Raw genomic sequence first — 6,000 nt, forward strand, 5'->3', positions numbered from 1 at the left:
TGGCGGTCGAGGGTGCGCATGCGACCTGCAAGTTGTTCGCGTTGCTGGCGGCTAGGGAGAGGTGTTGGACAGCAGACAGACTTATGCGACAACAGCTACCGCACCCTTTGACTTGTCCATTCTGCGATCAAGCATCGGAAACAATCAACCGCATCTTGCTTGCCTGTGTCTTTGCTAGGCAAGTGTGGCTCACCATCCTTGACCACTGGGACAAACCAACTTGACTACCAAGTTTGTATGCCAGTATGATGGAACGGTGGATGTAACATCCCCGCTGTCATGCTACAGTGACCTCACACTAATGGTGTCATATCATCACGATTAACTAAGCCAAATTTCCACTTGATAAAAATCAAAGCCAATTTCAAATTTAGAATAAACAAAAAATATTTATTAAAACAGCAAAATAAAAATGTTTGTTGTGTTGCAAATTTTCACTAACTAATTTTTATGAAGAAAAATATATTTCTTCTTATTATTAAAATTCCCTTATCTTCTTTTTAAACAGAACCAACACCATTAAATTGAGCCTTTTGATTTAAACAAATAGTTAAACATTTCAAGTTAAATTGGAAATGTTTGTGATAGCTCAAATTGTTGTCTGCTATTTATGTGCAATTTTCAGATTCAACAGAAGTCAATTGGTACTAAAATAAAATGCAAAGTAGAAGAGGAAATAAATAAACAGAAAAGAAAGGAAAGGAATAAAAGGAAAACCCCACTTGCACTTAGCCCATCCCTTCTACTGTACCAGGCCCGGCCCACCACTAGGGCCTTTCCTCAACCCCTGTACAGAGGGAGGCAGAGCCATGGCGTGGAGTTGGCGCGCCCGTCCACGTCGCCGATGGCCTCGTGTCAACCATCCGCCGGCACCTCCGACCTAGTTAATCTGGAGTCCGACCTAGTGGACGAACCCTAGCCTCCCCATTCCCTCTCTTCCGTTCGTCTCGCTCGTCTGTTTGTCGCCCGAAGCTCATGGTCGCCGTCACTGCCACCGCATCGATCCCGCGGCCACCGGCCTCCCCTCGCCGCGCCAAGAAGTCCAGGGACCGGCCTCCCCTCGCCGCGCCAAGAAGTCCAGGGGCTCCCTCGTCGTCGACTCCTTCGACTACCCCCATTAAATCAAGACGGGCCGCACCGTACGCTCGGCATCGAGCCATTCCCCTCGTGAGGCCGCCGCATCTCGTCGCTGGTTGCCACCGCTCCGGTCCGTCCCCGACCTCCTCGAGCACGCCACCGGACTTGCGGTGAGCTCCTCCTCCGAATCCCCATCACACTTGTCTCGATCCGTTGACGTAGTCACCTGTACGAGCCGACGGCCGCCATGGCTGAACCTCAGTGTCCGCGTACGCGCGCCTGCTGCTCCTTGCGCTGCTCTGCTCGCTGCCTCTGCTCTACTACGCTGCCGCTACCCATTGCCGCTCCGCTGCCCCGCTCGCCGCTTGCTGCCGCCCGCGGCCCCTGCTCCGGCTACTACCGTTGCGGCGATGCCTACTACAGCCGCTTTGCCTGCGCGTGCCCGCCCTGCGCCCACACCGCACGCCGGCCGTGCCCCGAGCGTGCGAGCACACCCACCCCCTGTTGCGCTGCTGCATGCTGCTGGGGCTGCTGGCTACAACCGCCGGCGTCCCTGCATAGTGCATACGTGCGTGCCCGCGTCCCGGCCTGCTACTAACCCCGTCGTTGCTATGTTGTTGCTCCCCCTGCCTACTGCGCCGCCGCTCCTGCCGCCGCCACCGCTGCTTGCTATTGATGCGCTGCTGCTTCTTGCTGCTCCGCGTGAGCCCCGGCCACTCGTACGCCTCCTAGCCGCTCCTGTACGCTGCTTGTGCCATGGCCATGGCCACCATGTGCGTTGCGGGCACATGTGTGTGAGGCACGGCTGTGCCCATGTGTGGCCGGTCGATTTAATTAGTCCTAGGATTTAATTAGGCAGGGTCAAATCTTAGTGTTAGCTAGCCTATTGTACCAATGGCCAATGGGCCCAATCTGTTTAGATTATACCTCATTTAGTTTAATAGTTTTGTGTCTATTACATGTGGGACCGTTGACCCTGTTGACTAGTCAAAGCAGTAGGTCAACTCTGCTGACTGGACCCTTCCTGGCCCACTGTCAGCCTCTAGTAGTGCACTGGGTGCACTGGACCGGGTGCATCTAGCTTTTTATGTGTATTTTTGATTTAATTTAATTTCTAGTAATTACATAATATTGTTTAATCTTCGAAAAATCATAGAAAAATACCCGTAACTCGGATGAAAAACACCTGTACATGAAAGTTGCTCAGAATTTCGAGACGAGTCCGGATACACAGTCTGTTCGTCCGCCACACATCCCTAGCATAGCGAACGTGCAACAATACCCCTTCGATTCGTCTGTCCAAAAACGTCAAACACCGGGAATACTTTCCCGGATGTTTTCCCCCTTCGCCAGTAGCACCTACTACTACGTTAGGTCACCTCTAGCACCGCGTAATGCCATGTTACACTTTATGATGCTTTGGCTGCTTTGTTATTTATTGTGTTCCCCCTCCGTTACTTCTTTCCGGTAGACCTCGAGACTGTCGGCGAACCCCAGCTCGACTACGGTGTTGATGACCCATCCTTCTTGCCAGAGCAACCAGGCAAGCCCCCCCACCTTGATCACCAGATATCGCCTATTCTTCTCTCTACTGCTTGCATTAGAGTAGTGTAGCATGTTACTGCTTTCCGTTAATCCTATTCTGATGCATAGCTTGTCCTTGCTACTAATGTTGTTACCTTTACCTGCTATCCTAATGCTTAGTATAGGATGCTAGTGTTCCATCAGTGACCCTACACTCTTGTTCGTCTGCCATGCTATACTACTGGGCCGTGATCACTTCGGGAGATGATCACGGGCATATGATATATACTTATACTGTTACATTACTTATGATACTGTTCGGAGATGGGGGCTGAAGGGGCAGGTGGCTCCATCCAGGTAGTGGTGGGCCTGAGTTCCCGACGGCCCCCGACTGTTACTTTAAGGCAGAGCGACACGACAGGTTGAGACCACCTAGGAGAGAGGTGGGCCTGGCCCTGGTCGGCGTTCGCGGATACTTAAACACGCTTAACGAGATCTTGGTATTTGATCTGAGTCTGGCCACTGGCTTATACGCACTAACCATCTACGCGGGGACAGTTATGGGCACTCGACGTCATGGTATCAGCCGAAGCCTTCGTGACGTCAGCGACTGAGCGGCGCGCGCCGGGTTGGACCGCGTAACACAACTTCCTTTGTAATGGAGGTTGCTAGGTCTGCTCACCGGCCGCGTACGCAACGTGCAGGTGTGCAATGGGCGATGGACCCAGACCCCTGCGCGCATAGGATTTAGACCGACGTACTGACCTCTCTGTTGTGCCTAGGTAGGGCTGCGATGTGTTGATCTTCCGAGGCCGGGCATGACCCAGGAAAGTGTGTCCCGCCAAATGGGATCGAGCGTGTTGGGTTATGTGGTGCACCCCTGCAGGGAAGTTAATCTATTCGAATAGCCGTGATCTTCGGTAACAGGACGACTTGGAGTTGTACCTTGACCTTATGACAACTAGAACCGGATACTTAATAAAACACACCCTTCCAAGTGCCAGATACAACCGGTGACCGCTCTCTCACAGGGCGACGAAGGGAGGATCATCGGTTAGGATTATGCTACACGATGCTACTTGGTGAACTTACCTTCTGCTCTCTTCTACATGCTGCAAGATGGAGGTGGCCAGAAGCGTAGTCTTCGATAGGACTAGCTATCCCCCTCTTATTCCGGCATTCTGCAGTTCAGTCCACATATGATACCCCTTTTCCATTTGATACTAATGCATACATATGTAGTGTAGCTCCTTGCTTGCGAGTACTTTGGATGAGTACTCACGGTTGCTTTGCTCCCCCCTTTTCCCCTTTCTATACCCGATTGCTGCGACCAGACGATGGAGCCCATGAGCCAGACGCCACCGTCGACGACGACTCCTACTACACTGGAGGTGCCTACTACTACGTGCAGCCCGCTGACGACGACCATGAGTAGTTTAGGAGGATCCCAGGCAGGAGGCCCGCGCCTCTTTCGATCTGTATCCCAGTTTGTGCTAGCCTTCTTAAGGCAAACTTGTTTAACTTATGGTTGTACTCAGATATTGTTGCTTCCGCTGACTCGCTTATGATCGAGCTCTTGTATTCGAGCCCTCGAGGCCCCTGGCTTGTTATATGATGCTTGTATGACTTATTTTATTTGTAGAGTTGTGTTGTGATATCTTCCCGTGAGTCCGTGATCTTGATCGTACACGTTTGCGTGTATTATTAGTGTATGATTGAATCGGGGGCGTCATAGTGGACCTCCATAAATCCACAAGCAAAGATCCAGAAGGAGACATGAACCGTAATTGTGCTAGTTGCGTGGATGTTGTAGAAGCACAAAAATGATATTGCGTTTAATGGAGCGATTCCTTCCATGAGTGAACTTCTCAAGAAGATCGATTTAGAAGGGAAGACTAGAGGACGATCGGACTGTTGCGAGAGGTGTGATCGCTTCGGATTAGAGTAGATGAGTGGGCTAGTAGTGAGTCATTCGCATGTCAAACATTGGCTAAGCTAGGTGTGGCTAAGTTGTAAAACTATCTGTCTTAGACATTTTCTATCTATGATCTCGAACCTTTGACGTATCTTGGAAAAGTGCAGAACGCCTAATTTGTTCATGTTATGGAGACAAAAAAGACAAGCAGCTAGTCATGAACAGAGCACCACTTGCCATCTATAGAAACATTATCACTAGACACTTAGGTCCTGATTTGGTGTCATGTAATTTGATACTCAATCGTTCACAAACACACTGCATGAATGTCTAGTAGTGACGGGCGTAAAAAGCCCAGCAATGGCGGGTCAGGCTTCCAGGGACGCTCGCCACTGCTATAATGGCATCAGTGGCGGGCGCGCATCCGCCAGTGGTATAGTCTTTGCAGTGGCCGACGAGCTACTTTGCCCGCCACTGCTTATATTGTTAGTTGTGGCGGGCATTCTATGGCACCCGCCACAACTACTTGTTTAGCCGTCAGCCCTGCCAATTGCGACCAAACAGCGACCAATACACATTACAACATACAAATAACATAAGTGAACATGCTCATTACATTTAACATAATAATAATCTAAACTTCATACAAATAGATTATGCATTAGAGTATAACAATTCACATCGCATCATTAGTACACATACATATAAGAACTCATGATAACAACAACACCATAATGACAATGAACTGGATAAAGATAATCAAATTCTTTACTCGTTCACTTGTCCACACGGTGTTGCATACTTCATAGTTGATATTCTCTTTGCGGACGTATTTGCCATAATGATCCTTAGCTTCTTTTTTAGTCTTATATCCTTAGTAGCAGCTGTTTTTGTAACCATCCACTTGTTTCTTGCATATCACTCATGAATCATAAACTCTTGGATTCCTTCCGGTGTACACCACATACCAGTTCCACTTCATCTACGAAGATAAATAAACAAGTTAACAAGTCAGTTTCATACTTATCCACTCACATAGAGCAAAGTCACGTCACAATCTTCATAGCATCATAGACAATACAAATGACCACGTTGTAGTTCATTGGTAGTTTGGAAGCAAAAGTTTAGCTCTACACTACTAGGGAAAACCCTAGCAGTAGCGCGGGTATTTTCCCTATCAGTAGCGCGGGTGGACGCGCTACTGATAAGGCGCTACAGCTAACGTGTAGCAGTAGCGCCTGTCGTCCTACGCTATTGCTATACATGGCTAGCAGTAGCGCGCTTTAGTTCAGAGCGCTGCTGCTAATATCTATAGCGCTTTTTAGCAGGAAGCGCTACTGGTAAGGGAGTGCTACTGCTAACTTTGTTCCCCTCGCTACTGCTAGTTTTATTAGTTTTTGTTTTTTTTCTGCATATTTGTTTTGTATTTGAATAGGCTTTATACAATAATCTTTAGCATCAATAATCTTTAGCATATCATACAC

General features: G+C 49.0%; 1 long non-coding RNA gene across 1 annotated transcript; it reads left to right on the forward strand.

The window, feature by feature from the left end:
- Nucleotides 1-738: 738 nt before the first annotated feature.
- On the forward strand, nucleotides 739-4,417 carry LOC147975437 (uncharacterized). Its single transcript, XR_015600782.1, has 3 exons — nucleotides 739-1,247; nucleotides 2,549-2,620; nucleotides 3,936-4,417. It is a non-coding gene; the product is annotated as an uncharacterized LOC147975437 (long non-coding RNA).
- Nucleotides 4,418-6,000: the final 1,583 nt, after the last annotated feature.

Source organism: Triticum urartu, chromosome 4A (assembly GCF_056163025.1).
Source record: "Triticum urartu cultivar PI428250 chromosome 4A, HENAU_Tu73, whole genome shotgun sequence".
In the NCBI taxonomy this organism is placed as follows: Eukaryota; Viridiplantae; Streptophyta; class Magnoliopsida; order Poales; family Poaceae; genus Triticum; species Triticum urartu.